General features: G+C 44.9%; 1 protein-coding gene across 1 annotated transcript in view; it reads left to right on the top strand.

Moving 5' to 3' along the window:
- The window catches only part of MLXIPL (MLX interacting protein like), a 389,368-nt gene that overhangs the window by 255,827 nt on the left and 118,012 nt on the right, over positions 1-15,529 (top strand). The window lies entirely within an intron of this gene.

Raw genomic sequence — 15,529 nt, 5'->3', positions numbered from 1 at the left:
TGGAATGTTAGCAACATCCCATGTAGAAGTCGGCCCTTGCAGATCACCAATGTGGCCGCGCAGGCTTCTGCTTCTGTGAGTCTGACGTCCTGCACGTACGTGCAGGGCGTCAGACTCACAGAAACAGAAGCCTGCGCAGCCTTCTACATGGAATGTTGCTAGTGGAATAGCAACATTCCATGTAGAATCTCCAATAATAGCAACATTCCATGTGGAATCTCCAATAGTAGCAACATTCCATGTAGAATCTCCAATAGTATCTATTTTATTTTTGTTACATTTGTACCCTGCACTTTCCCACTCATGGCAGGCTCAATGCGGCTTACATGGGGCAATGGAGGGTTAAGTGACTTGCCCAGAGTCACAAGGAGCTGCCTGTGCCTGAAGTGGGAATCCAACTCAGTTCCTCAGGACCAAAGTCCAGCACCCTAACCACTAGGCCACTCCTCCACTCCTCCAGATGATTTCTCCATCTGCTACTTATTCTCCCCCTTAATCTTCCTTTCTCGATTTCTCTTATCTATTCTCCCTTTGTCTTTTGGGGAGGGGGCAGTATTAAAATCAGCCTGTCCAGATACACAATCCCGGGTACTTTAACTGATTCCCAACACTTTTTCTTGGAGAAAAGCTCGTTTAGGGAAGGTGGACAATAGGTTAGGAAAGATGTTGAACAAGCAGTTCAGGAAGTAGCTAATAAACCAGAAAGCTAGTGTAAGCCTTTTGTTGTTGTTGTTCTTGTCTGGAAATTGAAAAAAATTATTTAAAAAAAAAGTTGAGAACTTTGTCCGTCTGTCTATTTAACTGGGGGCAAAATAACTCTCCAAAAAATGTAATGAAACGAATCTACTTCCCAAATGACATTCTATCGCTCTATCCTTTCCCCATTGATACACTTCATTGTTCTATTCCCCAAATGATTTTTTGATTTTGACTTTGTCTTCCCATAACTCCTCACTGTCCTGCTTATAATCGAATGAGAAAAACGCCCAAGTTCCGACCTAAATCGGGAGATGGAAGTTTATCTCACAAAAACGAATAAAGCGGTATAATCGAAAGCCGAATTTGGACGATTTCAACTGCACTCCGTCGCGGATGCGGACAAAGTTGATGGGGGCGTGTCGAAGGCGTGGTGAAGGCGGAACTGGGGCGTGGTTATCGGGCGATCAGAGAGGGGCGCCTTTCGCCGATAATGGAAAAAAAATATGCGTTTTTAGCAAGTATTTAGGGCACTTTTCCTGGACCCTGTTTTTCCACGAATAAGGCCCCAAAAAGTGCCCTAAATGACCAGATGACCACTGGAGGGAATCGGGGATGACCTCCCCTGACTCCCCCAGTGGTCACAAACCCCCTCCCACCCACAAAAAATGATGTTTCACAACTGTTTATTTTCACCCTCAAATGTCATACCCACCTCCCTGGCAGCAGTATGCAGGTCCCTGGAGCAGTTGTTAGGGGGTGCAGTGGACTTCAGGCAGGTGGACCCAGGCCCATCCCCCCCCTACCTGTTACAATTGTGCTGCTTAATGCTTAGTCGTCCAACCCCCCCCCAAACCCACTGTACCCACATGTAGGTGCCCCCCTTCACCCCTTAGGGCTATAGTAATGGTGTAGACTTATGGGCAGTGGGTTTTGAGGGGGATTTGGGGGGCTCAACACACAAGGGAAGGGTGCTATGCACCTGGGAGCTCTTTTACCTTTTGTTTTGTTTTTGTAAAAGTGCCCCCTAGGGTGCCCGGTTGGTGTCCTGGCATGTTAGGGGGACCAGTGCACTACAACTCCTGGCCCCTCCCACGAACAAATGCCTTGGATTTATTCGTTTTTGAGCTGGGCGATTTCATTTTCCATTATCGCTGAAAAGCAAAAACGCCCAGCTCACAACTTGGCGAATAAAACATGGACGTCTATTTTTTTCGAAAATACGGTTCGGTCCGCCCCTTCACGGACCCGTTCTCGGAGATAGACGTTTTCGTTTGATTATGCCCCTCTATGTAACCCATAACTGTACTGTAACAAATTGTATTTCCATCATTCACACTGTATTGTAAGCCACACTGAGCCCGCAAACAGGTGGGAAAATGTGGGATACCAATGCAACAAATAAATAAAAATAAAATAAATCTTGGCATGTTGAAAAAAACCAGTAAAACAAACAAACAAAAAAACCCATATTGGACCAAGGGTTCCAGAGAAATAAGGCCTAAAAAAAAAAAAAATTGCCCGGTGCATTTCTATGGGAGTAGTTCCAGCATCTGTAGCTTAGAAACTTACATCCAGTGAAACATAGGAGTTAGGGAATGTCTCCTTTCAAACTGTCTGTTCCCATTCTTGACTCTTCCAAACACCTAAACTACCACCTCCCCAAATAATATCGCACCTGCACAAACTGCCCCAACTGCATCACCACCCCACAAAATGGTGCCACTTTCCAAGCTGTTTCACCCTCCTAAATTAGCACCCTACAGTCACCCTAACACCTCACATATTGCCTCCATACCCAAGAATTATTGTACCCAACTGCCCCAGTACTCGGCAAATTGTCCCACCCCTAAAAAATACTCAAGCCATATGCCTCACAAACTACCCCTGCAACTTGCCCAAAACTGTGCAAATTGCCCCCTGCAATCTTACCATTATCCCGTAAACTGTCCTGCTCCCCAAAATTAGCCCCACTAATGCCCCATACCCCGATAAACTGCCCCAATTCTCAAAAAATACCCCCCTGCAAACTGCACCAACACACCCTACTACCCCCTACAGACACAACACGCATAGTGCACACATGTGAACTATCATAGGGTCCTGTTACTATAAATTACACATGATTTATGCCACCCATCATCTCTTCACTGTTTCTGTGCTTAGGATTATTATCTATTCCTGATTCTTCAAGGAGTTACAGTCCATAATCTTCGTTATTTTCAACTCACAAAATTCCACTGTACGGTTGCTACCAGGTTCATGTTAATACTATCATGTCACACCCTAGTTATCAATTACCCATCACATCACTTATAAATTGATACTTCTGATCTTTAAGATATTCCAATCTGGACAACAGCTATATTTATTAAGGTTAGAAGTCTTCACTCTTCAACCCAAAATGTATTACTGGTTCCATCATTTAAACAGATACACTTTGATACTATTCATTCAAGGTTATTCAGTGTCTATGGACCTAAATTTAGGAATTCACTGCTACTTTATCTATAACCAGAAAGGAACCTTGATAAGTTTAAATTGGGCTTAAAGACCCTTCTTTTTGAAGATGTTTACTCTGAGGCTGGCAAAGTTAGGGTGTGTGTCAGCGTTCCCACAGGAGCACATTCCAGGTATCTACCACCCTCTCCATGAAAAAGTACTTCCTGACAATATTCCTAAGTCCCCCCCCCCCCCACCCCGCAACCTCAGTTCATGTCCTGTAGTGCTACCACCTTCCCGTCTCTGGAAAAGGTGTACTTTATATATATAATTTAAAATATACTTGTGTACTTTATAAAATATGTGAGTACATGGTGTAAATGTGTCAATTGGTACTTACAAGTTTCAGGGCTTACTTCCAGGAGTCTATATTTATAAAGACAGATAGGCACTTGTAGCTGTACACAACAGATGCCTTTTGGTGTAAGCAGTGGAACAGGATGGCCCACAGGGGTCATGGCCCTACCAATTCGTACAGCAACTATGGAGATGGGTGGTGGCCAATGATGAGCAGTGACTGACTTTAGTTTATTTAACTCTCTCATGGGTGTAGTTTGGTCATTTCATTTGGGGGGGGGGGGGCAAAATAGGGAATAGAGGGAGAGTAGTGGAAGGATCGTCCAATATAGGACACTAGTAAAAAAGCCCCGTTTCTGATGCAAATGAAACGGGGGCTAGCAATGTTTTCTTCTGTGTGCATGTGGGAGTGTATGTGTCCCTGCCCTCTGGCCTCTCTCCCCTCCCCCCTCCGAGTCCTTCACTGTTACAGAGCCAGCGATTTGATTTCGTGCTCTGCTGTTTTCCTTCACTGACTGTGTTACAGAGAGGGCGGGGCAGACACTCATAGGGAAACCGGATATCTCGCCCCCTTCACACTTCCGGTTGGAGGCTTCATAGAACGTTGGTGGTGCCTTTTATATAGAGAGATAGTAAAAAAGCCCTGTTTCTGATGCAAATGAAACGGGGGCTAGCAATGTTTTCTTCTGTGTGCATGTGGGAGTGTGTGTGTCCCTGCCCTCTGGCCTCTCTCCCCTCCCCCCTCTGAGTCCTTCACTGTTACAGAGCCAGCGATTTGATTTCGTGCTCTGCTGTTTTCCTTCACTGACTGTGTTACAGAGAGGGCGGGGCAGACACTCATAGGGAAACCGGATATCTCGCCCCCTTCACACTTCCGGTTGGAGGCTTCATAGAACGTTGGTGTTGCCTTTTATATAGAGAGATTATCATGCAGGTAATTGCCAATAAAGCCTCTTGAACAATTACCTGGGTGTTAGTGTCCTATGTCGGAAGATGCTTCGACTACTCTCCCTCTTTTCCCTTCTAGACTATTCAGAGTGGTCCTCTGTTCCTCCACCTCAGTGGCTTTTATCACTATACAAAAGAGGGAAACCACAGAAAAACTGAAATAGAGATCTCCCTCAAGAAAGTCAGACTCTGTAAGCAGTATAAACACTGGTAAAAGAGAAACAGACATTTATTTTCTCCTGCATGCTGCAAAATACAAAAATAGAAAAGATCTACATTTCACAAAGCAGGCACATCTCAGTCCTTAAAAAGTATTAAATAAAAATATTTCTTTTCTACCTTTGTTGTCCGAGCAATTTTTCTAATTGGGCTGGTCCCAGTCTCTTTTCCCCTTTCCACATTTTTATTTCCATTTTGCTCACGCCTTTTTCAGTAGTAGCTCAAGGTGAGTTACATTCAGGTACACTGGATATTTTTCTGTCCCAGGAGGGCTCACAATCTAAGCTTGTACCTGAGGCAATGGAGGGTTAAATGACTTGCCCAAGATCACAAGGAGCAGCAGTGGGATTTGAACTGGCCACCTCTGGCCACTAGGCCACTCCTCCACTCCACATGTCAGTCTTCTCTAACTTCTTTTCCACATTGATGTTTCCATTTCTTCTCTTTCCTCTTGGCTTGTTCCTTTCCTTCTCTACATCTGTCTGGCAATGACCTTTCATTTCATGCCCCCCTCCCCTTATTTGTGTTTATCCCCCTTTCTCTCACCTTAGTCTCTGTTTCACTTCTTATCTGCCTACTAGCTTTTACCATTGCTCCCTCTGGATGTCTCCTAAACCCCTATCTTTCCCTGTCTTTCACCCACTTCCTTAGCCTCCATTCCCATCCTCTTAGCCCTCATCTACCCTCCACTGGATCTCATCACTCTATCAGCCCCCAGCTCCATCCCTGTCTTTCTTTCATTCCCTTGCTTCCAAGGCCATTCTTATATCTCGTAACCTATACCCCATGCCCTTCCTTCCTCTCCCCCCTTGCAAGTTCCAGTGTCGCTCCCCCTCCCTCCCTCCCTCCAAGATACAGCCTCCCCCTCCCTCCCTCTAAAGTACAGTGTCACTTTTCCTCCCTCTCCCCCTCCACAAAGTCTGGTATCGCTTTCCCTCCTTCTCCCCCTCCCCACAAGGTCTGGTGTCGCTTTGCCTCCCTCCCCCTCCCAAGTTCGGTGCCACTCTCTCAATCTTCCTCCCTGCCCCCCCCACAGGATCGATGTCACCTGCCCTTCCTCCCTCCCTCCCTACAAGTCCGGTGTGCTCACTCGCTCTCTCCCAGCCCCCCCGCCACCCTCCCCCCCTGCAAGCTCTGGTGTCAGTTCTCCACCTCAGTAGAGAGAAGGCTTCCGGGCCAGGCAAAAGCGTGTGTTTACATTGCTAACGCTGCTGGCAGCCTGGAAGATGTAAAGGCTGCAGCGGGAGAAGAGCGGAGAGGAGGAGGAGTGACACTGGACCCTGCAGGAAGGTGTTGGAAGGAGAGAGAGAGATGCCGCCATGCAAGCCGGTTGAGGGGGCAAAGCCCCCCTCTCCCCCCCCCCCCAAACTACACCCATGAACCCACCCAAGCAAAACAATGTTCAACTGCCCTCATCTTTTGGGGATTCTTACATGGGTCTTGTATTATAAACTTACCCTCTACATGTGAAAGTGATGCTATCTGCACGTACTGTAACAGTGGTGGATTTTGTAAAGTTGCATGCCCACTTGGGGCTGAATAAAGATCCATCTTTCAAAACTCAGACTTCTTGCAATTTTGAGGTGGGTTTGAACACCAGAAAAGTAAGCACAATTCCTCCCTCAAGCACTCCTGCAAAATCTAGGTCAGCCAAGAGACAGCCAAGTTACATGTGACTTAAAGCAGGTGTAAATGTCCATGGAGAAATCTTCTAGATATGTGTACTGCTGTATTTAATTAGAAGAACCACCCAAACCATGCTAAGAACATACCTCCTTCATAGAAACATACATATATATTAATTGTTTCACATGTCTAAGGAGCTCGTTTTTGAAGCAGATAGACATCTCAAAAATGGCCATAAACATGTCCATCTGCTGGAAACATATAAATCATGATTGTCAAAAAGGCAGAATTTGGACATTTCCACTGAGTTTATCCAAATAGCAAGGGAGCGTGTTGTGGGTGTGTTTTGAGTGGGACTAAGGTGGGCTCAAAATTAGGATGTCTTTCAGCTGTAATGGAACAGGAAGACATGTCTAAATAAAAAAAGAGGGACGTTTGTATTTAGAGCTGTTTCAATCATGTCCAAGTAACAAAAAGGTGCTCTGATTGACCAGCTGACCACTAAAAAGGCATCACCCCTCCATAGTCCCCCAGTTGAGGCTGTCCCCTTCCCACCCCCTTAACTGAAAGGGAATACCAGGCTCTGTTACAGCTGCAGGTATTATGGGCATACCCAACAAAGCAGCAAGCAGCTCCCAGGAGTAGCCTAGTGGTCAGTGCAATGGACTGTGACCAAGGGGATCCAGGTCCAAATTCCACTCTACCTAGTACATTTGTGGTGAAAATTGTGAGCCCTCCAAATCCACCAAATTACCTACTGTACCTAAATATAGGAGACACCTGCAAGCCGGAAGGCGATTGTAATGGTATACAGTTACATATAGTAGGTTTTATTCTGTCCCTGGAGGGTTTAGAATACAAAATAAAGGAGTTAGTGTGGGAATTGTACCTGGGTGCCATTGTTTAAAGTCCACTGCACTGATCAGTAGGCTGCCCCTCTGATCTGCAGGGACGTCTGTTGGTCATTTCTCTCAAAATGATGCCAGAAAAATTCTTGTGCCTGTTATTTTGGCATTTACAAGTTGGAGGTGTCAGTTTGGAAAATGGCTCTTCTTTTTAGACCAATGCCATGCCTGTAGTTTCTTCCAATTCAATCTTGAACTATTTAATTTGTAAAGGACCATCAGACAGAGGTGGACTTCCTTAAGAGACGAATCTCTCAACTGTGCAGGAAGTAAGTGACACACCTAGTTCGTCATCGGTCCATAATAAATTTTTTAAAGAAACTTTTTAAAAAATCTTTAAAAATCTTGTCTCTTTTTTAACTTCTTTTAAATCACCTTTTGTTAATTGGTTACATTTTTCAATCCATACTTCAATCTGTTTTAATCAGGGATTTGTATACTCTTGTCTTCATATATGAATCGAGGGTTGATGTGCCGACACGTGTTTCGCCTATGCTGTTTCAAGGCACCCCTACAAATACAAGATGTCAATTTATTAAATCCAATCTAAAATGTCTTCAAAATTATGTCAAAGTTTTAATCCCTCCTCTGTCCATAAACCCTATATCCTTTAATGCGGACTTGACATCCTGCATTCTTTTGAATGCTTCTTTTTAGACGTCTCCTGTGCAAAAGCATTCATCCTTGAACCATTTTCGAAAGGGAAACCCAGACATTTTTCCTGTTCAAAAATGGCTCTAAGATGGACTTTTTTTTTTTTTTTTTTTAATGTAATGAGCTAACTTCCCAATTCTGACTTGGAAGTTTTTTTTTTCAAAAATGCCCCTCTAGGTCTTCTATATAATCAGCTCCATAGTGTGACCTCAGAGTTAATTACTGGAATATGGTCTTCATTCACATTTACCCTGGGATTATTGTCCTATTTTATATTCCTTCACGTGGCCAAACCATTATGTCACAGTCCTTGACCAGAGACCACAGCTTGTGGCTCCCTCCAGAACAGGAATGTATGCCCCATCTCAGGGTGTTGTGAATGCTGTAGCCATAGTATCTTTGTCTGGCCTAGGAAATTGAAAACTGGCCCCTAGGCTGGCCAGAAATGGAGATCTTTAAAAACAACGGGTCCAAAAAGATATATATAAACATGTAAATATACCAGAATTAGAAAAAAATAACAAATGAAAAGAAACCCTAGATGACGTAGTAGAGTCCAGAAAGGACGATATTCTGATCTCTGGCTGGGGGCTTCTGTTTTTATCCAAGAAACAGATTTCCTGGAAGTTTATGGGCAACAGTACTGATGTTGCTGTGAACAGCATTCCCTTTGTACTAAGTACTGCATTCTCTATCCTTTAACTCTGGCTGCCCTCAGTCCAGACCTCTACATGTCCTCTTTCCCTTCCTACTTATAAAGAAATTACACTGTTTTGCAATCACTGTTGCATCAGAAAATAGTATTTACCAACAAGTGAAAAAGGACTTGAGTTTCTTTTCTGAGCTGGGGTGAAAAGAGATGATGCCTGCTGTTTCTATCACATGAACTGAAACTCTTGTTTCCTAAGACTGATGCTACCCACCCTGTGCCCAACCCACCATAGATGCTCGGAGTTCCACTGTCACATGACGCTGAAACCTGTATTATATTCCACATGCTCCAGCCACACCATGGTTGGACTCATTTTTTCCAGCCTACAAAAACAATCTGACAGAACTGACAAACTGTTTCAACTTTTCACTGCTGAGTAACAGAAATGTTTCTGCTTCAGATAAATGGTTTGTTTCCCTTTCATCATAAAATGTATGGGCTGAATAAAGATCCCTTTCAAAACTCAAGCAATTTGAGGTGGATTTGAACACCAGAAAAATAAGCACAGTTCCATATGTACAGCAGGGGCGTAGCCAGATCACAAGGTGGGAGGGGGCCAGAGCCCAAGGTGGGGGGGCATATTTTGGTCCCTAACCCCCACCAGCTGAAGCACCGCTGCTGTAAATACCTTGTCTGGCGGGGGTCGTGCCAGCTGAAGACTTCGTCCAGTGCTGGTCTCCGGCACTGCCGCATTGCCTGCCCTACTCTCTCTTCCATAGGCGCCCGGTATAAGAGGCTTGGGGAGGCTAAGCCTCCCCAGCCGCAAGCCCCAAGCGTCTCTCTCTCTCATCCCCCCACCCCCGATGCACTGTTTATCTCTCACACTCCCTTCCTGCAGTCCCTATAATTTGATTAGATCGCCGGCGCTACAGTACTCTCTCACCCCCCCCCTCGATGCAGCATCTCTATCCCTCTCACTCCCTCCAAAGTGATTCAGATGATCGCCCATCGCTGCCACCGGTAGCGGCACGCCAGCATCGTATTACAACTTGCTTCGGGGCTTCGGCCTGACTGCATGACGTGCCCCGCCTCCTTTGACCAGCCTTCCTTCTGATTCGTCCAGCCCTCGCGGAAGCAGTTTGGTCAGAGGAGGCGGGGCACGTCATGCAGTCAGGCCGAAGCCCCGAAGCAAGCTGTAATACGATGCTGGCGTGAGTAGGAACTGAAATTTGACTTTTTTTGTTAATAATCTGCTCTTCTGACGACGATCAGCAACAGCTAGTTCTCTTGCAGATATAAGGTGTTTTTGTTTTCTTTTACCTATTCTGTTATCTTGATAATTAAATCTAAGAATACACACACACAGCTTTCACTTTCGATCTCTGGATTTCAAGCGGATGAACCAGTGGAAGTCAATGCACTTTATTTTTTAAAATCCAGTTTATGTTGGGATATGTTTGAAAATGAGACTCGTAGCCTGGAATACCGAGTAGCTACGATTTTGAGCAGCTTCTGCAGCTAGAGCGTTTAAGTAGAGATGCCTTATACGTGACCCATGAATAAAGCCACAGAGGCACCATGTTCAGATTTTTCCAGCACACAGCCAGCATGCACCCCTCACAAACACTCAGTATACCAGTATCTCTCTGCTGATCCCCCCACTCCAAACACACCCACTATATTTGTCTCTGTTGCCCCCATACATACACCAAACTTGTCTTATTTTTCCACTGCCACAGATTCTCACATTCTGTACTGCTTCCAGCAAGCTTTCTGAGCAATTAAATTACCACCTTTTTAGCTGCTAAACTCAGGAATTAATAGAATTGGTACATAAATTATGGAGACAATAGAAAGCTTGTCTCTTTTCAGTACTGTAAGGTTCTGAGTTGTGCATAGTATTTTGCAGTTGAGCGATTGTGGTTAGTATATGCTTTGAGCAACCACTTTATTCTTTGACATATGATACATATCTAATATCTAAATTTAATAAAAGGTATTAATTGTGATTATTTTATTTGTACTTATTTTTTTCTGTGTGTTGTCAGACAATTATGGATGTAAACCCCGCCCCTGGCCCCACCCCCTTTAGCCTCCCCAAACAGTTGGGCCACCAACCGCCTATGCTCTCTTCCTCTGACGTCTGGCATGCTTCTTTTAGTGAAGAGGAGCATGCTGGATGTGAGAGGATGAAAGAGCAGGGCAGGCAATGTGACGGCACTGCTGGGTTGGGGACCCCCGCCAGCAAACCAGGGGCCCAGAGCAAATTTGGGGGGAGGGCAGGCCCCCATGGCCCCACCTAGCTACGCCACTGGTGTACACTTTGGAAGAAAGATGGGAGAGGGGAGATATGATGGAGATGTTTAAATACCTATGTGGCATAAATGCACAGGAAGTGAGTCTCTTTCAATTGAAAGGAAGCTCTGGAATGAGGGGGCATAGGATGAAGGTGAAAGAGGATATACTTCTTCACAGAAAAGGATGGTGAATTTGTGGAACGGCCTCCTGGTGAAAGTGGTGGAGACGAAAACAGTATCTGAATTCAAGAGAGCTTGGGACAAGTACATAGGACCTCTAGGGGAGAGGAAGGGATAATAGATGACATGGATGGGCAGATTGGATAGGCCATATGGTCTTTATCTGCCTCCACTTTTCTCTGTTTCTATGACAACCACATCCAAAGCATCCCGACCTCATTAAGAATGCAGGCATGATGTGATATTACTGAGGAAATATAGGTCTTTGACCTCACTGAGCATGGGTGTGCTGGGATGTCCATAAAAATATGGTTGTGGACTGCAGCGAGTAAAAGGCAGGTCTTTGTATTTTTCAAGAAATGGCTACCACACAGCCATTTTTTGGGGGGAAGCACTTACTGCCACCCATTAAGGTGGCGGTAAGGGCTCCCGTGCTAACCCGGCAGTAACCAGGCACATAAGCACCGCCATACTGGGAAAAGACCAAGGGTCCATCAAGCCCAGCATCGCGGCCAATCCAGGCTTCAAGAACATGGCAACCCCCCCCCCCAATTTTTTTTTTAATAATGTTCAGTGGACTTTTCCTTCAGGAATCTGTCCAGCCGCTGCCACCACATTCTCCGGCAACAAGTTCCAGAGTCCAACTACACGCTGAGTAAACAAAAACTTTCTCCTATTTGTTTTAAATGTACCATATTCTAGCTTCATCTTGTGTCCCCTGGTTCTATTGTTTGAAAGTATAAACAACCGCTTCACATCTGTCCGCTTTACTCTGCTATTTATCTTGTAGACTTCTATCATATCACCCCTCAGCTGCCTTTTCTCCAAGCTGAACAGCCCTAACCTTCTCAGCCTTTCCTCATAGGGAAGTCGTTCCATCCCTTTTATCATTTTTGTCGCCCTTCTCTGCACCTTCTCCAATTCCTTTATATCTTTTTTGAGATGCGGCGACCAGACTTGGACACAATATTCGAGGTGCGGTCGCACCATGGAGCAATACAAAGGCATTATAACATCCTGGTGCTTGTTTTCCATTCCTTTCCTAATAATACTCAACATTCTGTGCGCTTTCTTAGCCGCCGCAGCACACCAAGCAGAAGTTTTCAACATGCCCGATTACTGCCAGGTACACACTGGCGCTACAAACATTGAAATATTTTTGCAGTGCCGGAAATGGTGTGCACTGGGGGAGGGAATTACCGCCGGGCTGCTGCGGTAGCCTGGCGGTACTTCCCTTTTAGCGAGCGCTAAGCCCGCGTTGGACTTACCGTCACTTCGTAAAGGGCCCCTAAGTGCTTAACAATACTTAATAAAATGGGGAAGGGAAGTGTTCACAAATGATACACAAAAGAGACAAGTAAATACAAAACACTTTATGAGGCATATTATAGGTTGTTCACAAGAGGAGAAAAGGGGGAAGGAATGATTACAGTATAATCAAGCAGACTGTGGAAAGGTAAACATAACAGGAGGAGCACAGCAACTCTGGTTCCCTGAAAGTGCTAGGTTATTACTATGTAAAGAGACACGGAATCAATAAAGAGCTTAACTCTCGGGAAGTTGTTGGAATAACTAAGAAAAAATAGAATGCTTTCAATGTTAATTTAAACTTTGCAAGAGATTTCTGAAGCCTTAGATAGAGAGGCTGTGGGCTGAATACTGACCGGTCCATATATGGTTTTTTTGGAGGCCAATAAGCAGGGAGTTACAGTAGTCCAATGTAGAAAGCACTAGTGAATGCAACAATATACAAAGAGATGAGGGTTCCATTACAAAATGGATTCAATGGATCTCTCTTAGAGTAAAGAAACATGGATATAACTTCCGCTCAGCCATTGCTCTCCTCTCCAATCTGTCCAAAATTCTGCGGCACGACTTGTTTTCCACCAGAATACCCATACTAGCCCGCTCCTCAAGTCACTTCACTGGCTCCCTGTCCGCTTCCGCATTCAGTTTAAACTTCTCGATGCATCCACTCTGCAGCCCCCCATTACCTCTCCGCTCTCATCGCTCCCTACATTCCTTCCCGTGAACTCCGCTCGCTTGACAAATCTCTCTTGTCGTCCTCCTTCTCCTCCACTGCTAACTCCAGGATTCGCTCCTTTTCTCTCGCAGCACCTTATGCCTGGAATAGACTTCCTGGACCTATACGTCTAGCTCCATCTCTACCTGTTTTCAAATCTATGCTGAAAACCCACCTTTTCACTGCTGCTTTTGGCTCCTAGCCACAATTGCCCTCCCCTTGTCCCTTCCTCCCTTCTCACCCATTACTTCCCTCACCCATAACTGTCTTGTTTGTCTGTATTACATAGATTGTAAGCTCTTTTGAGCAGGGACTGTCTCTTTGTATCAGATGTTCAGCGCTGCGTGCGTCTGGTAGCGCTATACAAATGCTAATAATAATAATAATAATAGAGATGTGAAGTCTCTGAGCAAGAATGAAACAGTGTACAAGTTGATGCTTTCTTGAGGCAAGGCCAGATTTTCAATTTTGGTACACACAGGCAGGAGCAGACAATATGCGGATCCCCTGGAGAGAAGCAGAGGGAGTTCCAGGGTGCCACGGTGACCTCCCTTTTCCTCTTTGAAGCACTCTAAGGCAATTTAGAGGCCAGGTTGCCTATTTTACCTACGCCTACATGGAAGCCTTAATTGAGGGAGAACTTAAGTACTCTTTACAAATATCCATAGTGCATCTGATGAAGTGGACTCTGGTCCTCGAAAGCACATGTCTGAATAAATTGTCTAGTATATAAGGTGCCGCCTGCCTTTGTTATTTTTGAATATGTCTATGCTGTGTCCATTTCTGAAGGGCTCATTTCTGATGCATATGGAAAAGAGTCATCCAGAGGTAATTCATCAAAGTGGTGCAAAGTCTGCCGCATAGGAATATAATGGAGGCATTCTAATACCTGAAGGGTAGAAATAATATAAAAGTGTTTTGGGTGCAATAGAAGTTCTAGAATGAAAGATCTATTGGAAAAAGGAGCATATTTAGGAGTACTATAATGACCATTGAAGTAGGGGATGGTTTTTAAAAACAATAAGAGAAGTCAGGAAAGTCAGGGCGAAGCATGAAGGATCCCGTGCAGCAGGGAAGCAAGAGGATGGTATTTCATAGAATGGAGAAATGAGCAACTTGGATGGACTGGATTTCTTGAGCTATCATTTGTGTCTATATTTCTATACATGTAACTGTGGAACCTGCAAGTGATAATTTTACCCTGAAGTCAGCAAACAAAAGAGAGGACACCATTGGGCTCATTTTTGAAAGAGAAGGAAGCCCGTCTTTCGACACAAATCGGAAGATGGGCGTCCTTCTCCCAGGGTCGTCCAAATCGGTATAATCGAAAGCCAGTTTTGCATGTTCCCAACTGCTTTCTGTCGCACGGACAGCCAAAGTTCAAGGGGGTGTATCGGAGGCGTAGCAGTGACGGGACTTGGGCATGCCTAACACATGAACGTCCTTGACCCATAATGGAAAAGAAAGGGCGTCCCTGATGAGCACTTGGACAACTTTACCTGGTTCTGTTTTTCTTACGACCAAGGCACAAAAAGGTGCCCGAAATGACCAGATGACAACTGGAGAGAATCGGGGATGACCTCCCCTTACTCCCCCAGTGGTCACTAAGCCCCTCCTACCCTCAAAAAACATCTTTCAAAATATTTTTTGCTAGCCTCTATACCAGCCTCAGATGTAATATTGAGGTCCATCACAGCAGTATGCAGGTACCTGGAGCAGGTTTAGTGGGTACTGCAGTGCACTTCAGGCAGGTGGACCCAGGCCCATCCCTCTCCCTACCTGTTACATTTGTGGAGGAAACAGCAAGCCCTCCAAAACCCACCAGAAACCCACTGTACCCACATCTAGGTGCCCCCCTTCACCCGTAAGGGCTATGGTGGTGGTGTACAGTTGTGGGTAGTGGGTTTTAGCATACAAGGTAAGGGAGCTATGTTCCTGGGAGCATTTTATGAAGTCCACTGCAGTGCCCCCTAGGGTGCCCGGTTGGTGTCCTGGCATGTCAGGGGGACCAGTGCACTACAAATGCTGGCTCTTCCCATGACCAAAGGTCTTGCATTTGGTCATTTCTGAGATGGGCGTCCTTGGTTTCTATTATCGCCGAAAATCAGAAATGACCAAGTCTAGGGACGACCATCTCTAAGGACGACCAAAATTTCAAGATTTGGGAGTCCCCGATCATATTATCGAAATGAAAGATGGACGTCCATCTTGTTTCGATAATATGGGTTTCCCCGCCCCTTCATCGGGACATTTTGTGAGGCGTCCTCAACAAAACTTGGGTGTCCCTTTCGTTTATGCCCTTCTACATGAGGTTAAAGGGAAATAGACATCACAATCTTCAAAGAATAGACAGATGGAACAACATTTCAATGTATTATTTATTTTTAGTTATTAGGATTTATTTACTGCCTTTTTGAAGGTGTTGTCCTCTCAAGAATAAGCCAGACATAGACAATAGACAATTACAGCACTAAAAAAAGTGTTTTCAAAATACAAGACATAATATGGCATAGTATATGCTACTTACAAT

Source organism: Microcaecilia unicolor, chromosome 13 (assembly GCF_901765095.1).
Source record: "Microcaecilia unicolor chromosome 13, aMicUni1.1, whole genome shotgun sequence".
Classification (NCBI taxonomy): Eukaryota; Metazoa; Chordata; class Amphibia; order Gymnophiona; family Siphonopidae; genus Microcaecilia; species Microcaecilia unicolor.
This window is presented reverse-complemented; position numbering and strand designations above follow the sequence as displayed.